This window comes from Octopus bimaculoides, chromosome 2, assembly GCF_046866305.1.
Source record: "Octopus bimaculoides isolate indiv1 chromosome 2, ASM4686630v1, whole genome shotgun sequence".
In the NCBI taxonomy this organism is placed as follows: domain Eukaryota; kingdom Metazoa; phylum Mollusca; class Cephalopoda; order Octopoda; family Octopodidae; genus Octopus; species Octopus bimaculoides.
The window spans coordinates 7,170,765-7,194,032 of record NC_142929.1 but is presented as its reverse complement, the minus strand read 5'-3'; the positions used below and the strand labels follow the sequence as shown (position 1 = coordinate 7,194,032).

At 32.6% G+C, this 23,268-nt stretch overlaps 1 protein-coding gene across 8 annotated transcripts in view; it reads right to left on the bottom strand.

The window, feature by feature from the left end:
- LOC106867627 (dopamine receptor 2) overlaps window positions 1–23,268 on the bottom strand; it is a 443,190-nt gene that overhangs the window by 314,558 nt on the left and 105,364 nt on the right. The window contains exon 1 of one of the 8 annotated variants that reach the window (XM_089340631.1): window positions 12,841–12,958. The exons of the other annotated variants lie outside the window; for them this stretch is intronic. The gene's annotated coding sequence lies outside the window, so the exon portion shown is untranslated. Of the gene's footprint in view, window positions 1–12,840; window positions 12,959–23,268 lie in introns of those variants that run through there. 8 annotated transcript variants of the gene reach the window in all.

Here is a 23,268-nt window from a genome sequence, read left to right as displayed (position 1 = left end):
GATTTCTTGGGGTGGAGTGTAAAGAACAAGGTCTATGAGAAGAATTCCCAAACAGTAAATGATTGAAAAGATTACATTTCTTCAAGTAATGCCTCAAAGAGCTTATCATCATACTCAACTGGACATCCTATTCGATCTTCCTCTTCAAAGCTGAAATCTCCACTTCTGAATTTTGCAAACCATCTTCTGCAAGTTCTTTCATTTAAGCATTCTTTTCTATAAAGTGAGTGAATGTTGCGACTCGCTTCGGCTGCAGAGTTTCCTTTTTTGTACTCATAAAGCATTGTGTGCCTCAAATACTCTTTGGATACTTCCATGTTCGAAAGGGTTTTGACCCCAAAAATTTTAATTCTATTATTCTGCAAATAATATTTAATTAGTTTAGATATACACAAATGCATGAAAATAATTTTTAATTCCATTATACATTCTAAAATACTATTAAATTTCATAAAAAGGTAAAATGGGATAGAACCTATGGGATGACCTGATATATATATATATATATATATATATATATATATATATATATATATATATATATATATATATGTATGTATATATATATGTATATATATATATATATATATATATATATATATATATATATATATATATATATATATATATGTGTGTGTGTGTGTGTGTGTGTGTGTGTGTGTGTATCTGCATGCTCACGTATGTATGCAATGTCGAGATGATATTGAGACAAATGCTTAAGCAAAATTTATTAATTGAAATATTTTCCAATTAAAAATTTTATGAAAGGAAACAAAGATCTCAAAGAATTTCAGAGTAAAGGGGAAATATTTAATAATGACTTATGAAATAACCTCTCAAATAATAATTAATATCAAATTAAGAAATATTATCTTAAAATTGTTTCATTTGGTGTCTGCAGAAAATAGACAACTATGGAAATAATTAGATTGCATTAACATTGTACTCTTTACTTAAAATCTGATAAGCTGTTATAGTATGTTGATATATAAAAATGTTTAAGACTAATATTTTACAAGTATATCGTTATAGATATAACGATATCATTTTGCTAGTGTATCATTGTATATATATATAAAACGATATTATTTTGATAGTGTATCGTTGTATATATATAACGATATCACTTTGTTATAGTTGTATCAGCGCACACTCCCTTGACCCTGCTCCATGACAGCACCGCACTTAATATTATTAATAAAATGTTTCGTTTGTCCCCAGATCATTCTTGTCCATGCAGATGTATGATCAAATATGTCTCATCCATCACAGTCCTATCTATTTAGACAAATGCTAACAAATACATCATCTCATGTATCCTTTTTTGGTTCCAAAACTTATTTGAGAGAGAGAGACATAATTTTGTTTTAATGTCTTTTTACTTATAATTTCTTGTCTCATCGTATTTCCTCATTCATCTTTAAATTTTCCCTCTCTTTCCACATCCAAGCATTTATACCTTCCGCGTTGTTATCATTGTTATCTGCTGTTCTTGTTTGGTTCCATGTCAGTACATATTTAGCCGACCGATGATCGATAATGTTCTGTTTCTGGCTATTCCATTCTTATATATTTGTGCAAAACTGTCTTCTTGTGTTTTCTAATCGCATACCAGTTATTACCAAAGGAAAAAAGTAGAGAAGTTGAAACATTATTTTACGTCTTGCTTCCTTCTAATCCATGAACTTAAAAGGAAAATAAATCTTTTATATTCAACCTGTTTATTAGGTCTTGTTGTTTGTGAAAATAGTACACGCTAAATACTGTGTAAGCAAATAAACATCATACGGAAGATATAGTAAACTTTTAATATATTTCAAGAAGTGAAGTCTTTAATGAGAGGAGAAAATAAAGTGTACAAGCAAGTACTAACACGTATTTACCACTTTATCTAAGGTAGCTTTAGTTAAACGAGCAATAATATCTTTAAAAACAAATTCGATCGTCCGTTACAAAGGGAAACATGGTTAGTTGGCTTAAACTGTAAAAAGAAAACACCCACTAAAAATCATGATAAAAGTGAAGCAACATTCTTATAAAGTGAAACCGGTCGATAAACACAACGTAAGATATATTAAAAATTATATTAAAACTATGTAAAATGTGTGCATTTTCCTTCTTTAATTCCGTACATATATTACAACTGACCACGTGGGGATAATGGTAATTCCTCCCTTTATATATATATATATATATATATATATATATATATATATATATATATATATATATATATATATATATATATATATATATATATATATATATATATATATATATATATGTATATATGTATATGTATTTATGGAAGGGGAATATTCGAAATTAAATGTATATACGAACTGAATAACTTCGAATTTTGTAAAACTCAGTTATTTATTGAAGTTTAACATACACATGCTTATGCATTGGGTTTTGTAAGAAAATGGTGCGTATTTTGGTTATTTAAATGTGAACTGCATCTCTGTTGGAATGTAATCAATTGGCAATATCATCTTTTAATCGAACGCAGTTCCGAAACCTTGTTTTCTTCAAGCATACGGCTCCAACGATAGTAAGAAATATTTAATACCTCATCATGCTTAACAGTAATTAATGAGGCAAGTAAATTTAATGAGAAATGATATAATATGATTCTATGGTAATAATTTAAGGCGGAGTTATTTGTAATTGTAAGAGTCAAATTTTAAACCTTTGTTTCAATGCTGTTAATGGATTCCAAGTTACCTGTAACATTATGACAACGTTAATGGTTTATAGCCTCGTGGAATTAATTACTGTTCGTATTCATTACAAATTGACTTCGAAAATGTTGGGGCTTCTTATGATGGCTTTTAGAATTTTGTGATATTTTCTTATTCTCGCTTTCAAGAATGTTTGAATTTTCGTATTTTTGCAATGCGGTTAATTACTAATAAAAACTAATATCAAAAATTCATATTCTTTAGGTTATTTAAGTACTGTTCATGTTGTCAAAATAACCGAGGGAATATAACATACACAGCTACCTAAGGTTCTTGAATCTATATCGTTTGTACCTATGTGTACAGGGTAAAATATTTCCTCCAAGATTCACGTGACGTAGCTCTCAGAAATCCGGATTAGAACACCCGATGACATTTTATGCAATAGAAATCCAAAGACAAGACGTGGAATTGTCTTTTATCACTTTATGCAGGATATGGTCACCATCGGGTTCAACAAAGATTAGCGATTTTAAAATTTAAATGTATTGCGAGGAAAAGCAGCAGTTGGTATATTGTTTATATATTTGTAGAGAAATAAGCATTAATAATATTACTCCTATACTATTAGAAGAATTATTATCAACGGATTACAAATTTTTAGAACTATTCTAACATATCAACACATCACTAATTGTATTCCCTCGAAAGATTAACACAAATCTGGGTTCATTTGTGAAGTAAAATATTTTTATGTTTTAAGAAATTGATACTGAGCGAAAAAGACAAAGTATTGTAGTTGAAATATTTAAAAATTATTTGGAAGCGAATACTATAAATCAAATTGGAAACATTATATTATTTGTGAAATTATGCATGCACAAGGCAACATCGAAGACATTACGAATACCTAATGCATTAGAGCGACGATTATCAAATATTATTTGTTTTGACATGTATAGTTTGAAACATCAATTACAGCTTTGATTTATTACATAACCTCAATCATATTTCAGTGATTAAAACATTTATTTGTATAGACGAATATTTAAAATGTATTTGAGATTCTGAAAATACATATTCATAAAGAGATAATAACGAAATTTACGATTAAATGTTCAAAGATATTGAAAATGTGAAAGAAGCTACAAAGAAATGTGTGGCATGTAATCCTTCTTAAACAACTCTAATGTGGGATCTGTATCATATTATCGTTCAGCACGAAAATGAATATAGTTATTAAACTATACACATCTTTCGCAGTTCATCTACTTCAAAATGTTAAGTTCAATACTACTGATAAAGTAATATATAAAGCAAAGCCGTAAAGGAATATCTTTGCGTAATGTATGTAAAATCATGCATATAGATGCACATAAATTGAGTTTGTCGTACACTCATTGAAGAATAATTTGCAAATCTTTCAAAGAATCTAAAGCATTACAGGTGAAATGCCCTTTGAGGCATTGAGTTATTACTAAACGGACGTGATTTTAATGTCTCTATATGAATATAATTTCTTTCTTCTTTGTTTATAATTTAGTATTTTGTCGACGTTGATAATGAGATTTCGAAATATTTAATTTGATCCTTAATTCTTTGAGTGCCCTTAATAATAATTGTAATTAATTTAATAGACATGTCTGTAAATACAGTCACTTAATATATATGGAAATATATATGTGAAAAAGAGGTAACCTTATGACATTTTGCTTGTGTAATTTAGTAAAAGGATATGTATCTATCTATCAATAATTTTTATTTGGAGGAAATTGTGTTTTGTTCTCTATGTGTTGCCATCCAGCTCCTATACGCTATAGATTTTATGCCAATATTTAATCCAGTGAAAATGTTCGAACCGATTTCTACTCCAATTGTGATTGCAATACTTGATTGTATGATAAAACTGTTGATACATTGAAAGTAATAACTCACCAATTTACACAAGAGAGATTGAACGAAGAAAAGTTTACAAGATATAAAATAAACGAAACAAGTCATCCTAATCACGGGAATTTATATATCATGATCCGTTCTGCATTGCATTATTATGACGATGCACTTCGTCATTCAATTATTTGTTCAAGGATTGTGAATATATTGCCTGTTTAGCCCAAATTTATATTTAGATGTGTATAAACAATAACCAATTCAATAATTGCATCATCATAATACTTATCCTGTTCGATAATTTGATAATCACGCAATAATAAAAATTGAATTGCACATAAATTCATTTGTTTGAATTGCATGATTATTTAGAGTGTAGTTATATCGACTGTGTAGAAGGCTTTGAATAACTCTCATGCAGGCTTGATTTAAAAATAAAAACGTTATTGTATAATATATATGGAGCATATCAGGCAGTAACAGTGATTATTTCTTCAGATGTAAACAATTCCAAATATAACAACTCACAGGAACGTTGCTGCTCATCCAGTTTTATAACTGCGAGCAGAAGTACATTACCCATCCCGCTGCGCAAATCCTTTCACCGCCTGCACCATTTTCGCTGCCGTTGGAACACTAACGTTGTTGAAGCTTCTCGAATAATTTACTTTAAAAAGTGTTATTCGAAATTAACAACAACAACAACAACAGTAACAATAATAACAACAATACGGCACCCATTGTTTTGGAAGGTAAAGGTAGAATGTGGTAAGAGTGGTGGATGCTCCGTACCGCCGATCTTTTGAACGATACTCTCTTCTCTTTGAGCACTTCCATCAGTTTTAACAGGCATGCAACTTCAGTAATTAAACAATGAAATATACGAGAAGAGACGCAAATTGCAATTACTGCAGTTGTAGTGATTTATGCAATAGAATTTAAAAGAGCAGCACCATCACCATCATTGGCTAACATGGCAGACGAATTGGCAGGTCAGTGAAAGTTGTTGGAATATATGAACAAATGCGGTATGTTAAAAGGGACCCGGATACTGAGAATGATTTGTACAAGAAAAAGACAGTGACATTCTTCTACTTTTCCACGTGATGAAATCGAGGACTTTCCATGTGCCCAAAGTAGGAATTTAAAATATCCTTGTCTTTTGTATGTACAAAATCCTGTTATGTCGGAGTGTAGATGTTGGAGTGTAGTATTGGTTTAGATGAATAAAAGCTAAACAAAAAAAAGGAGAAGAGAGGAGAGTAACATATACTAGCATTGGTAGGATGCAAGCCAGTACATAATGTGTGTGTGCGTGTATCTATCTATCTATCTATCTATCTATCTATCTATCTATCTATCTATCTATCTATCTATCTATCTATCTATCTATCTATCCATCCATCTATCTATCTATCTATCTATCTATATATCTATATGTCTGTCTCTATATATATATATATGTATGTATGTATATATATATATAGTTTTATATATATATATATATATATAAATATATATATATATATATATATATATATATATATATATATATATATATATATATATATATATATAGTTATATATATATATATATATATATATATATATATATGTATATATATATATATATATGTATATATATATATATATATATATATATATATATATATATATATATATATATATATATATATATATATATATAGGAAAATGAAAACTAATAATAAGGCAGAATGCTAAACTGAAATATAGATGTGTAAAAAGGATTTCTAACCGGCTTTCATTGTATGGCAAATTTTCAAGAAGAGGGAGAATGAAAATGTTTTTTACAAAAGAGTAAAAAATAATATATAAAAAAATAAATATACCAATACATTATGTGTGTATATATATATAAGGAAAATAGGACAAGGTCGAAAATGCTGAAATAATTTTATCATGAAAAACATTTTAGAACTGGTTTCAGTCTTTGCGCGACTTTTTCAACTTAGACTAAGGTATGAAAAAGAATCAAATCGTGGAAAAATTAAATCAAATGTCTTTTTAATAGAATATTTCTATAGTTTTGAAATACTTGGGAAAATTTCCTTTTTTCTGCCTGTCTGTCTCTCTTTTACTTCTGTGAGGGCTCGGTAGGTAGTAGCAGGTTTGAAGAAATATTTAATATGAGGGATGTGAGTCTTTGGTTTTGAATGTTTAAAGGGAGCTTGAAATCCTGGATCTGGCACGTCATTAGCTATTTTTTTAAATATTATAGTGTCTGTGTGCATTTATTCTTTTATTCGAATGTGAAACTTTTCGGGGGTTCTCCCAATATAGCGTGCCCCACACAGATTAGGAGCCTTCTTATGCGGTTTACACACTATGGTGATTTGTAGATGCAGTCAATTGGCTACAGATATCTGATAGCCGTTCTGTGATAAGTTCTTGAGTAACCACTTGGTAATGATAGCTTTGTCAATTGTGTTACTGCATATTTCGGTTATGCGGGGGATTTCATTCCGCACGTATGTAGCTTTGGCTCTTGTTTGTATAGATGGAACCTTCTTGTATGACCTTGATTTCGGAATCCAGCAGAGAGATGGTTCCAGAATCACCAGATTGCTCTATTTCAAAATTGCACTGTATCTTAAATTTGCGGACGTTGTTGAATCTTTGCTGTGTGGCGATCTCCTCCTCTCGGGAGAGGATGAACAGCTACGTGCCTCAAGAAAAAGACACATAATTGACCGCATCACCCCCCTTCCTTTGTTTCCACCTTCCCACTGTCCATTATCTGAAAACTCATCGTTTCGAATAGAACTCTTTAACCAAAAGATTAAGCTTATTTTATATTCTTTACGTTCGATTTTATTTTATGATCTTGGAAGTTTAAACCGATTTCTACGCAGTCTGTTGTAGCATTAGCATTGCTAATCAGTAAAATATCCCATAAAGTATCTTTGTGAACAAAACACATGGAAATTGATTGTCCAATGATTTGGAAAAGCACTGGGGAACGTTTAGAACGACCTTCTTAAACTACTCTCTTGCACTCAATAAAACCCTAAAACTTTTACTACTGAGGATATCTTGTTTTTGGATGTTAGATTTATGATGTACCTGGCAACGCTTTCAATGATATTTACTGTTTTAGAGTGGACAGATTTTAGGTCTATCCATTAAATCTTTGTTGAATAATATAGAAACATGTCATGGCTGACACTGAAATCGTGTTAATGGCCTATGTAGTATTTTTCGTAACGTAGAAGTGCTACTCCATAACAATTTCCGCATTATCCGCATTTATGTTAAAAAATATGATTATATTTAAGTATATTTTAAATTACCATCACGTTTATCACACTATCTTATAGTGCAAGGGATTATGCCATCCTATCGCCTTGAAAAATATATTAATATTCTTTTCTACGCTAGGCACAAGGACCGAAATTTTGGGGGAGGGGGCCCGTCGATTATATCGACCCAAGTTCGCAACTGGTACTTAATTAAATTTCAGGGATTAAATTTCATAAATTTCAAGGAAGGGCCAAGTCGATTACATTGACCTCAGTGCGTAACTGGTACTTATATTATAGACCCGAATGCATGAAAGGCAAAGTCAACCTCGGCGGAATTTGAACTCAGAACGTAAAGACAGACAAAATACCGTTAATCATTTCGTCCGGCATGCTAACGATCCTGCCAGCTCGCCGACTTGACAAATATATTTTTATTTCTTTATTGCCCACAGGGGGCTAAACATAGAGGGGACAAACAAGAACAGACAAATGGATGAAGTCGATTACATCGAGCCCAGTGTGTAACTGGTACTTAATTTATCAGCCCCGAAAGGATGAAAGGCAAAGTCGACCTCCGCGGAATTTGAACTCAGAACGTAAAGACAGACGAAATACCGCTAATCATTTCATCCGGCTTGCTAACGATTCCGCCAGCTCGTCGCCTTGACAAAAATATGAATATTGTCGCCATATTCGATTTTCTTAATATAATGCCTTCAAATATGTAATTGCAGATAAAAATTAAAATTGAATGGAATTCATATCCAAGACGCAATAGCTCATAATATATGATGCAACCTAATACGAGGGAAGAGGTGGATTATTATAAAGCATAATATAGAAGTATATAGTTAAGTGTTTCTATGTTCACGACACCAAATACCGTCAGTGTCAAATTTGAGTTACATCGCACGAGGATCGATAAAATAGCGTAATAGTCAAGTACTGGTCTGATCCAATCGACTTCAGTCTTCACGACAAATGTGTGTCTTTGTCCTCATTTCAGAAATCGATATAAAATGTAACCTATTACTCCAGATTTTTTAAATGTGATATATTATTGACAGGAAAATGACATGAATGCCTTCGAAATTTCCCATTTATTAATAAAATTAAGAGTCAGACCGTGTTTTAGCGCTTGAGAAGAGAGAGAGAGAGAGAGAGAGAGAGAGAGAGAGAGAGAGAGAGAGGGGGTAGGGAGAGGTGGGAAGAGAAATAGGGACAGAGAGAGAGAGAGAGAGAGGGAGAGAAATAGTGATAGGCAGAGAGAGATAGAGGGAGAGAAAAAGTGATAGAGAGAGAGAGAGAGAGCGGCGCATTTGTATTTGTATGAAATGATATGAGCATTCATATTCTCCCATACAAACACAACAAGTATGTTTATATATATATATGTATTTATACACACACCCACACCCACACATATATTTTAAAGAAAACAGAATACACGCTTAATAATGATTTTTTAATCATAGTGCAGTTTCTTAATAAGTCATTCCATTTTCTTTTTTGTTCACCTATGTTACGTTTCGGCCAATTGTTATTGTCCATATTTGCAATTCAAGGTGCACATTATGATGTTATAAAACAATGACCTCTTCTAGTCATATTTGACTGATATTTCTTCGCTTTTCTCGAATGCAGAATTTAGTCCAACTGAATGGTAAACTCTTATTTATTTTGTTTGACTGCGTGTTGGATCTTATTCTAAAAGTAGTTCAAAGCTGAATTTTTGACCCTACGTTTGGCACCAGCTTGATTGCAGGAGCTGCCGAATGAGTGTCGAGTCGAACACTAAACCGCCTACGGGGCTCTGCTCCGGAATTCTTTGAAGGTTGTCTCATTTCCGTAACCCTGGGTAGGAGCCCATACCGGGTACTGTCAACCGGAACCAACTGAGCCCGGGACTCCTGTCAGGCAGGGTCATCACTCCCTGAAGTAGTGAAGAAAATCGCTACCTACTACCTAAAGTATAATATATCTACCCAATTGTGTGTATTGATTTCTATTTCTGCTGTTCATATTACCTATCTTATCCCTCTCAGAATAATCACTGACTACATATCTTGCAGATTTTGGTGCATTGAAAAGAATATAAAAATCGACTACACGACAGAAAAGTTCGCTCGAGAAACAAACGTGTTTCGGTCACTAGTGTATTCCTACATAACTTTCACTCAGTTAAAGATTTAATTCTCTTATTATACTGTCAGTGATATTTTCGTTATTCATTACGAATGCACAGTATGGAGCTTGTTAAGATCTTCATAACTGTAGAGAGCTAGTAATATGGAAAACATTTTAATGGTCATCTTCAGATATTGTATATCAATTAAGAATAATATACGATTCTAATTGTATCTAAATATGCTGTTCCTTTTCTGAGTAAAGCAATATTTATTCTTGGTGATTGTACATAATTAGACGTAACGAAATAATTAATACTTTAAAGAATTGAAAATATCTCATATATATTGAATATTGTATCGAAATGTATGAAGAAATTACATAAACTCTAGTTAACATGGTGTTTCTTTTACCATGCCATATATTTGCTGGCATCAAGTAAACATTTATAAGATATATATTTACACACACACACACAAACGTACACACACGCACACACACACACACACACACACACACACACGTACACACACACATACACACATAATATTATGCAATGTGTGTAAATATATATATATGTATGCATGTATGGACGTATATATGTGTATATCTATGTTTGTATACAGTATGATAAACATGCAATTTTATTAAAAATAGCAACAGCCAATGGTTACTTCGTATTATTCAATTAATTTAGAGATTAGCTAAGTTTGCTAGATTCAACTCCTGTAAATATTTATGCACGGAATATTCTGGCTTTTAGAACTCGTTTCAGTAAATACGTGCAGTGAATGTGTATACAAAGCAGAATTTTCCAAAATATCTATAGAATAATATAGATTCGTAGTTTCTGAAACCCGCTTGTGGACGAACGGAAAAGGGAACTAAGATAGAATATAATAAGAAGGATCTCTAAATTCAACGTTCGTCCGATTAAAATGGCGCGCTTGAAGAATATGCTTCAATTAATGAAATAAATATTTTGTAACGTTCTGTGATGTGAATATCGTAAACATTTTGTAAGCAGAGGGATTTATCATTTCAATCGAATGATCCTCTTCGTTCCCTCGATGATGTCCCCAATTCTACCCAGCTGCTCAATTTATCATGCACTATATACATACATGTATATATAGATATATATATAGATATATATTTATATATATGTATATGTATATATATATATATATAATATATATATATATATATATATATATATATATATATATATATATATATATATATATATAGCAATGTTAATTCTCTAAATGAAGTATTAACAGTAACTGCACGATAAAGTGTAGTATATTGCCACTTAAGTGTGGCTGACCCCTAGGGGTGGATGTTACTGTTGCTTTTAGCCCCAGGAGGACATATATATATATATATATATATATATATATAAATAAATATCTCTCTCTCTCTCTCTCTCTCTCTCTCTCTCTCTCTATATATATATATATATATATATATATATATATATATATATATATATATATACACATATACATGTATAATGCACACATATATATATATATAGATATATATTTATATATATATATATGTATATATAAACATATCTGTATATATATTTACATATATATTTGTATGCGTGTGCACATCTTGGGTGTGTGTGTGTTTCTAGGTAAGAAAACACAAATGTCTCCATGGTATATATAAATTCGCACTGTATGTGGTGGATGGATGCACGTGATCTTCAAATTAAATTGTAAAAGAATATGAATAATGTGAGCGCTGACATGTGTACAAGGCACTTGTGTGACGCATTCGTTAATGGTGATCGGTTCTTGAGTATTGTTGGTAATTCAAGGACGCCAACACTTGCACAGAGCATCGCTTACACGTGGACGAGTAAAACTGTCTTAAATCATTGGTAACAGGAGAAACTGTTATATATACATACACACAGACAACACAAATTCGCACACACACGCACACGCACGCACACGCACGCACGCACAAACATATGTATGTACGTATATATATATATATATATATATATATATATATATATATATATATATATATATATATATATATATATATATATATATAAGGAGCAAAATACTGGAGAGTCAGTAAACAACACGTGTTAAAATTATGAGTTGAAAATATGTAAAGAAAATTCTGATTGTTCAGATATTTCAATATGCTAGGCCACTGGTTTTAAATTGATATTAATTAAATGAATGCTCAATTGTTCACCCTTATTATTTAACTTTATATATATTTATATATGTATATATATATATATATATATATGTATATATATATATATATCTATATATATATATATATATATATATATATATATATATATATATATATATATATATATATATATATATACAGGCGCAGGTATGGCTCTGTGCTAAGAAGCTTATTTGCCAAACACATAGTTCCGGGTTCATTCCCACTGCTATACCTTCGGAACGACCAAAGCCTTGTGAGTCGATTTGGTTGATGGAAACTGAAATAAGCCTGTTGTATGTATGTATATATATATATATATATATATATATATATATATATATATATATATATATATATATATATATATATATATAGATATACATATATATGTGTATGGGTAAGTGTGTATGTGTTTGTGTTTTGTGCGTCTGTGTTTGTCCCTCCTCACAAAATCTCTTGATAACGAATGCTAGTGTGTTTACGTCCCCGTAATGTAGCGCTTCAGCAAAAGAGACCGATAGAATAAGTACTAGGATTACAAAGAATAAGTCCTGGGGTCGATTTGCTCGACTAAAGGCGGTGCACCAGCATGGCCGCAATCAAATGACTGAAACAAGTAAAAGAATAAAAGAATATCTGACCTTTCTTTCTTGATTCAACTACCGTCCGTTTAGCATCTCTTATATTCCTTCCCATGATTTTCATCTTCTATGTCCCAGGCGTAAGGCTTCACTTCCATACACGCTAGCCTAATTTAATTTGTTCTTAGTCGAAAGACACCAGCTGTTTATGTCCTGTGTTATATTTGTAATTGTGTACCATTTATCCGTTTTTTTCCCGTCCTTGTTTTCGTATACATTTGCTTGCTTTCATCCATAGAATCTCAAGAGTAACCGACCGAAACTGTTAGGACGATCTGGTACTCGACCGAAGATTGAAAGCTCCGAATGACCCGTCCTTGTTTTTTCTTGTCCTTTTTTTGTATCGTCTAACTGTCTCAATGTCTTATTGTCTCGTGTTACGTTCTTATTCCACTTTTTGTTTTGTTTTAATAATAACAATTATATATATATATATATATATATATATATCAAATGGAGATTGGGTTAAAATTCAAGTTGTGTATTTCAGTATTCGAAATTCGAATGTAAATGTTATATTTGTGTGAGGAGTGCATAAAAGTTGAAAAAAACTTGGAAATAATTTTGCAGAGTAATGTTTTATCAAAACGAGAGATTAGAAAATTGTTGCTACTCATTCACCATTAAACATGTTTCATATGCTTGTAGGAGCTAGGAAATTGTATGTATATATATATAAATCAAATTTTATGTGGGATTCCAAGTCTCCTTTTACGATGCATTTAAGCATACTTTAATCTAACCCTCAAATCCTTAATTCCCGGCCCAAATTAATATTTTTTCAAGTTTTCCTCTACTGTTAGTAATGAATTTAATTATTCAAGTCTACGGTGTTAAACTAAAATTTCTTTAAAATTGCATCGTATATATCACGCTTACGTGTGTATGTATGTATGTATGTACGTACGTATGTATGTATGTATGTATGTATGTACGTACGCACGTACGTACGTATGTATGTATGTATGTATGTATGTATGTATGTACGTACGTACGCACGTACGTACGTATGTATGTATGTATGTATGTATGCATATATGTTTGAATTTATGTATGTATGTATATATATATATACATAAAGTTTATGAAAGATATGAAAGAGAAGTTGTATAGACACAAAATTTTATTGAGTGTCTATGTGTGTGCGTGTGTATGTGTGTGTGTATTCAAGTGCGTTTCATTTTCAAAGGAAACGATCAAAAGTTGCTTTTCCAGAAAGGAAAATTACTGAGGTGTAATTGGTACACAAAGAAAGTGAAATAAAGATGCCGGCTGGTCTGGAACCGGAGAAACAGAGTAAGATAGTAGTTATCATATCTTTGAAGTTTCTCGCTCTGACTCCAGGTGTCGGATCGAATTGTCGAGAAACCTTTCGATCCAATTACGCCACTTTGTATACCACTTTTCTCCCGGTTTTTGAAAATAAGTTTAGTCTGCGAATATGGTTCAAGATTTCAAATTTTATCACAGTATATATGTGTGTGTGTTTGGTTTCGGAGAAGGACATTGTTCACAACCTTTGCAAGCGTGAAATAGTTCTATAAATATTTCTCTTGAAGATTTGTAAGCCAACACCTGTCTAAAAGACACCATGAAGGCAAATACTGATAGCTGCTTAGGAAGGACGATCAGCGTGTTATAATTAATGAAGGACCATGTGAGGTTTGGTTGAACAAGGTGAATAAGAGGATCAGTGACGAGTAGGACACGAGTATTTGTGTGAAAGCTACATCTAATAATACCCACTATCACGTAAATGAGACTGGACCTCATGTGTCCTCGACATTCTTCAACCTTCTATAATCCAACCGCAACTTAGATACCACACCTCAAATATTCATTTGCTGCATAAACAGAGATCACTAAAGTATCCTCCATTTATGGTATATAATTTTCGTCTCTTTCCTAAGTAAGACAACTCAAATGCTGCATATTTCCAGAAAAACTTATTGCACAACCCCCACCTAAAATAATGTCCACCACTCAGCTTTTTTGTTTCACTACCAGTGAAGATCTCTCTTGTCCAATGCACAACATTAATATACCTAGGCCGCACCCTCAAATCTGTCTCTTTTCAAATTACTGTCAGTGTCTATTTATTGTATCGATTTTAATATTTCTTGCTTTATAAGGCAGCAAGCTGGCCGAAACGTTAGCACACCGGGCGAAATGCTTAGCGGTATTTCGCTTGTCTTTACGTTCTGAGCTGAAATTCCGCCGGGGTCGACTTTGCCATTCATCCTTTCGGAGTCGATAAATTAAGTACTAGTTGCATACTGGGGTTGTTCTCATCGATTGGCCTCCCCTTCCCCACAAATTTCGGGCCTTGTGCCTTGAGTAGAAAAGAATACTTGTTGCTTTATATTTTCTGTGATTGTATCCAAAGTATGGCTTTCAATATTGCGTAATGCAGTGGTAAATTATATTACTGTTTAGATTTAATCCTTTTACAGCGTAAGCATATCTTGTTGGCTTGCTTCGAGATGCTTACCCTACGTTTTTCTTTTTTCTGCTAGAATACAAAACATCTGAGGGAATGATTAATTTGTAAAACTGTTTAGACAACATTAGGATTTATGTGATATTGCAACGATTTTAGGGTTAGGGTTATCTGCAATAACCTTTTAGTGTGATATCAGGCTAATCAAATTAGGGAGAGAATTTGCAGTTAAATGACATATTCAAATATTATGGTTAGCTAATCGATTTTCTTCTGCTATACAGAACAGGTTCTTTTGTTTCAAAGACATTGGCCCTAGAAGAAAATAATCCTTTGAACCATATTGAATTACGAAATTGGAAAGTGATGATAAAATGAAGAAATCTGAAATATCACAATATATCGATACGAAACCCCACTGCAATCTTTTTCCTCTACGATCCGTGGGTAGGATGTAACAGGCAAAATTTCTGTTGCGATCGCACCTCAATTGATCACGATTAACTATTTGCATTAGGTATGCTCAAAAGCAACTAATACAAAACAATCAACCAATATGGTAGTAGCGATATCTAGTAAGAGGACATAAACGCTCCTGATTAACATAAATATGACTAAATGTAAATCAGATATATAATAATTGTAAAAATTCTTTCTCTTCTTTACATACATATTCCTTGGAATACGCAATAATGGATATTGATACTAATGCCCAAAGGTCTAAAATATAATTTTTTAATGAGCTTCATTAAGTAAAAATTGATATTCAGCAGAAATATTTTGACTGATAAGGCTATGCTATTCGAGATTGAAATCACTAGTTGTTCAAGCAATATTTCCTTTTGGCATATTATCAATTTTCTACAATATTAAAGAAATTACCTTAAAAATTCAAGTTCCTGAGATTAGTTATTATGAGAAGAGTTCAAAGTCAGCCTAAGGAAATGTTTCTATATAATAATAAATCGCCTGAAGTTCACCTAGTACTAAACAAATTAACACGAATTTGTTGATGTTAGTCCAGGAAATTAAAATCATTATCGAGACTCGGGTTGTAACTAAATCGTAAACACAAGTTCGCATGCTTTTGTATCATATAGACATATGCACATAAACACACACACAAACACAAACACACACACATGCACACACACACACACACACACACACACACACAATGTTAACAATAGATCGCTTATTTATAGAGTATTCAATACTGAAAGTAGAGTCAAATTTATGATAAAATTCTTATTAACAAGGCCTTTTTCCTGGCGGCTCATTAAATATGTTTGGTGTAATATATTTCTAAATGTGGAAACTGAAGGCAGAATTCGAAATTTCATTGCAATTTTCTCATAGAATTCACGGGAATATTATGTTGCCATTGCGTCGACAAACCAAACCACTTTGAATTCCTAATTTCCCTTGATCGTTTGATGAATAAACATTCAAAACATCACTTTTATATATGCATTTCGCAATCACCTTTTTGATATGTAGTAGTCGATGTCCTTCGCGATATAATATATAAGTTTTATATCAATTTAGTTTCTGAGCTGAATAAAATCCAGCTCTACAAACACTTCATCGGGGCAAGTGGTTGTCATTTGTTATTCGCAATTTTCGTATTCTGATGTATAAATTCTCTGTTTTTAACAATGGAAATATGATGACAGTTGAAGCAACTCCTGATGCGAATTAGCAAATTCCACTGACAGGAACGAGGGATATACTATGTAAAAGTAGTTATCATAAAGAATTATATAGAAACTTGGCAATAAAATTATGAAATAAGTATTTGAAACTGATAAGTAAAACAGAACCATCGGCAAGAGCGCGTCTGTTTCTCTTTTCTTTCTGGAATCTGACTCCATAGCAATTCATATTCCTTTGCATTTTAAGACGTAAAAGTTGATTCGTTTATATTTAGTTTTATTGGAATATTTCTTATGATAGGGCACATGGAATTGACGCACATGGAATTGAGGCGGGTTACTTTGAGCTTTGGGGATGTATGTATATCCCATATGATATTTATATGCGGATTTAATTTGGAATACTATGCTCTTTTTATTTATGAAAAATATTACAAAAATACAAGAAAGATTATATTTAAATAAATAGTAAGGAGGGCAAGAAGGACAAATAATAGTCTAATATATGAGGCCCGGTGATGAGGTATGAAGGACGTGAACCTGGGGGAAAGACTGCAGTTCCCCAGGTCGTCCATATAACCCTGAGGCTGTAGTTTTGTGGTCTGAAACGGTCAGGAGAATACTTTTGATCGACTTTACGATCCTGTTGGAAGAAGGGTGTGATCAAGCCGACGAATAAAAGCGTACTAAGTATGAAAGCCTTCTCCAGGATGGCAAGGAGAAGGATTTGCAGTGATGGCTTTTCCCAGCCGAGGTTGGTTGTAGGGTTTTTCCCAGCCAAATCGGTATTAGAAAGAGAGCAAAACAGTGAAGGGTAGCTGCGCGCAATATAAGAGAGGCAGTAGAAAGAAACCCGATGAAGGCGGCGAGCTGGCAGAAACGTTAGCACGCCGGGCGAAATGCTTAGCGGTATTTCGCCTGCCGTTACGTCCTGAGTTCAAATTCCGCCCAGGTCGACTTTGCCTTTCGGGGTCGATTAAATAAGTACCAGTTACGCACTGGAGTCGATGTAATCGACTTAATCCCTTTGTCTGTCCTTGTGTGTCCCCTCCATGTTTAGCCCCTTGTGGGCAGTAAAGAAATAAGAAAGAAACCCGTTGTTTTGTAATTTTGTTCTCTACGTAATAGATTAATTCCAGCTGTGCTACGACTCCCGCAGCTTGTGTTGCACAAGGCTAGCTTTAGGGATTTTCCTTATCAATAAAGAGGACAGTATATCGATTACATAGGTACAATCGCATTTCTCTGACAGTCAGATATACGTTCATCGATTGCGTAAGCAGGGTTATGAGATGTGAAAATCACAGGCGCACGCTTCTAATTAATTATAGATCACTCGGAATTCGAATGTTGTAAGACTATATTCCTTGGACATTTTTGTCTCCGCATTTTGATATTCTAACATATGATATTGAACAAAAAGGTGGCTTGCTGCCAGAATCGTTAGCATACTGGGCAAAATGCTTAGCGACATTTCGTCCATCTTATCGTACTGAGAACAAATTTGGCTGAGGCTGACTTTGCCTCTCCTCCCTTTCAGGGTTGATAAAATAAGTAGGTCATTGATAGGGGTGGGGCTGGGAGCGCTGTAACCAATCTAGCCCCTTGCCAAAAATAGCTGGCCTCGTTCCAACATTTCAAAACCATATATGATATAGAATAAAGACACAGAGGCCTTTCTATGCTCAGTGATTCTGTAGGAATTTGCAAAGTGTGGGTGGGGAGTGATTTAGTTAATGTTGAGGATTAGCTGCGTGTCAAGTGGTCAGCTTCAGAAAAAAAAACCGGTGCAGGGATAATATTTGAGTGGCCTGAAATTCGGAGGGAAGGGGGTGAATAGTAGTGCTTAATTTGGGCGCCTGACATTGACACAATAGACTGATGAAAATAAGAGAGACCGGAGAGCTGTGAGCTCATGGAAAGAGGCAATATGAATGTAGTCAGATAAGTGGATTAGCGTGGGCGGTTTAGTAGTTCAAGTAAAAGCTAGGGAGGTAACCGTATGTGTACAAGTAAGAGCTTCGAAAGATATATACCGCGCGCAACTTAATGCAAATCAATCTTGTGGCTATCTATATTCCTTTATACAGTTGTGTGTCCATTTACTTATGAAATGATATCAGTTTATTGTGTTATTGTTTTTATATACGAGCAAGAAATGGTATGATAAGAGATCGCATTATTGAATCATGAACCGTTTCCAGTATATGTGTGTACACACACACACACACACACACACACACACACACACACACACACACACACACACACACACACACACACACACACACACGCACACAAATTCTCGCATATATATATATATATATATATATATATATATATATATATATATATAGCATAAGATAGATAAAGAACATATGCGATGTGTGATGACAATGGCTGGAATGTAGCTATAAATGATAAGTACGAAAGGTGTATTTATGCCGCTGGATAAAATTTGAAATGATTGTTTATTGCTTACACAGGATGTAAGAAGCTTTGTTATAAATGTAACTTTTACTGTCATGTTATTCTTTTTTGTTTATAACAATGGTAGACTTAGCGATTGCATGTTTTTAATCGTGACAATATTCGGAGTGATTCTGAAAGCAATCAACGAAATTTTATTAAAAGTAATCTGTGAGAGATTCTACACTATTCTTCTTCACCCAGCTCTTTATATATCAAGAACCAACTATCTGTCAGTGAAGCAATGTTTGTACAAGAAAAGAACCTCTTAAAGCAGATAAAGAATAGTTATGAAAGATGCTCTATATTGATACAGTAGAAGCCATGATTATAAATTTAACATTGAGTACATAGTATACATTGTGTATACCAATACAAATTGTATTTACGTTAAAATATAAAATATATTTTATTATATAATGTGCATACCCTAAATTATAAAAATGTTTAGAGTAACGATTAGAAAATATAATATGCATTTCATTTTTCTTTTTTATTTCGAATCTGTTTTTTTTTTTATTTCAGTTTAAATTTCTCTTTCTTGTTTTCATTCTCATAAATTTCCTCAATAAATGAGACTTATCGCAACGTCTTGAGAAATATTTTAATATCAAATGTCTTACGAATGGAATAACATTCTTTGAAAAACTATTTATCAATAGCCTATTTAGCAAGTCATGTTCATGCATGAGATAGGGAAATTAATAGATGAAAGCCAATGTCATACTATTCAAAATATTAACTAATTTATTGTAGAATACATTGAATATTGAAGGTTACTATTAAATATAATAAACTCGGTACAATTTAGAAAATCGACGTTTAAGCACGAGTGTATTTTATAAATGAAAGTGCGAAGCTGTAAAGAATGAAAATAAAAGTCGTTTTGAAACCAAAACATGGGCGTGTTAATAATTTCCTTTTAAGTTTTCCTCTAAAATCTAAAGAAATCAAGAAAATCTTATACGAATATTCATATAAATGAAACTACCTGATTAATACATATATATTAGAGATACAAACATACAGACAACTAAAAATGATTGTGTGTGTGTGTAATGTATTGATAAAATTCACATTAAGTATATAAAATATATAACGTGACAAGCTGGTAGATACGTTTGCACATCTGTGAAAATGCATTATGGATTTTGGTCTGTCTTTAGGTTCTTTATTCAAATTCTGCAGAAGCTGACTTTACTTTTCATCCTTCGGATTCGAATGATGTCATAGAATTCGCTGAAACCCCGTTAATTTCTGGTCTTGTGCTAAAGTTTCAAATCAATGTATAACACATTAATGTAATGATATGATATCAGGAATGATTTCAAATTGGGGCACACGATCAACTATTTTGAGAAGAGAAGTACTTATATATGTGTGTGTACGTGCGCGCGTTGAGAATTTGAACTTACGGAGTCAATATTGACATATCGCCTGACAAAACACATCTAGACCTCATAATGCAAGGAAACAGTTGCATAATCAAATACCTGCATATCTAGAGAACTACGTTGCGTAGACACAATTGTAATAATTGAAAATAAATGTCCAGCCGTACTCCTTCTTGTTGAATCCATATTTTTTTCCAGTTATTTATTCATACACGACATAAATCAAAACGCAAACCTGGAAGTACGCATAATACTATTTCTGGATAGCACAATGTGATAGCTGAAGGTGGACGAGATTTATATCATACTCTCCTGTTTTCTTAACAAAGTATACCGTAACTACATATATATATATATGTGGGGGGGGGGGGCTACTCTACGGCATTAATGAAAAGCTACACCTGCAGAATCTTAATAGTTGTCGTTCACATTCAATTCCAGGACGGTTTAATATTGTTTAGCATTGATGTTTACTCTGTTTTGTTTTTTTTTAACATTATACGAGGGAATTACGTATATCGCAGCTAACTGTGGAACTTAAGAGCATGCGTGATGCGCGTTTACAAAGGTTATAACAAGAATATCTACTCTGAGGTAATTACTGCAATAGGCGTCCAATGGCGTTTGACTGTACACAATCACATCGGGTATAAATGTACGCAAATTGATTTTAACCGTCGCTTTTTAGTGCAGTATGCATGCATGTATGTATATACATACATATATATATATATATATATATATATATATATATATATATATATATATATATATATATATATATATATATGTATGTATGTATGTATATATATATATATATATATATATATATATATATATATATATATATATATATATATATATATATATATATATATATATATATATATATATATATATATATACATATACACACACACACACAGAATTAGGGTGAGGATTCCGATAATGTCAGGTACTTGAACGGCATGCACCAGGTGGGGTTAATTATTATGTCTGTGGTTCCAGCTAATGGTTGGTTGGAGTCGAGATATCGGGTAGGATATTTCGGTTTTGTACACAGAAAACAAAGGGCTTGTCCACGTTAGGCTTTACTTTAAGTAGTACGTTATTGGTGTAATAGTCTAGGATGGTGTATTGGAATCAAATGAATAAAAATGCAACGTTCGATGAAGAATGAGAACATTACCTCATTATAAAAACCGTAATTATCAGATGAGAACGTATTTATATGTTTTTTTTTAAAACTTTTCTTTTTACATACACACATGGATACACATACGTACACACACCCACGCACACATGCATATGGATACATACATCCAAAACACACACACAAACACCTGCACATATATTTGCTTTATGTTCAGTTTTAATTGAAAAAGATTACATTAATCAGATGGATTACTCTGCACTTTTGTCGAGTACAAATTTATTATTCTTAAACAAGAATATCATTGAGAGTGACTGTGAAGCTTCGACCAGTGACACCATCGTCGTATATAACTATATCTAATATTTACATAAAGCGAATTTGTTATATGTTCTACTTGTGTCCTTGTCTTTTGCATTCGGCAATGATGAGTAATTGTAATTAGTAGCACGGTTCTTAAGATAATTATCATTCACTTTCCATCAGTGGTTTCCACAAGTGAATTGTTTTAAAATTTACTATGTCTAATTGTTTGAGAGACGGACATTAAATGACAGTCCTATTAGAATGCCGCACGGAATGTCTTGCGGTAATTTTGCTCTCATTTAAAACCACGTCAACGTCCGCAAAATAAAGTATAAACCGTTCATAATTCTTAAATGAATTAACGGTTAAAGATTATGAGAAATTTGATGAAGTCCATTCCTTCTGAAATGCTTGACCCCCATGCCAAATTTGAACGCTATTATTGCAGTAATTTGCAACATTTTTACACATGAATACAAATTCATTCAAAATTTGCTTGGTCTTTCATCCTTTCGAACTCGATAAATTAAGCATTGGATAAGAATCTCGATCGACTAACTCCGGGATCAATTTGTCTTAGATATGTTTATTTAACCTAGGCATGTAAATTTATATATAATTTGACCATGAAAGCGGTGTATTTGCAATTTAATTAGTTACAACGCGCTACTAATGAATGTATTGATTAGGTAAAGATCAGAATCGGTGGCTCTTGTTCTTCACCTTCCCCGTAATTAGAAAGTAAGCTACGTTAATTCTCTCTCTATCTTTCTCTCTCTTTCTCTCTCTCTCTCTCTTTCTCTCTCTCTCTCTCTCATTCTTTCTGCACAATTGCTGACGTTCGCACCACTAGTGGGCTTGTAAAATTAGATGACGATATTGCATCTTGTTCTGTCTCATCATTAATGCATATTCGCCGGAATTGACAAGATCCTATACATACAGAAATCGAAAGGACTCAGTAACGCCGGTTGTAAATACCAATAATAAGTCTAAAAGGCAATAACTTCG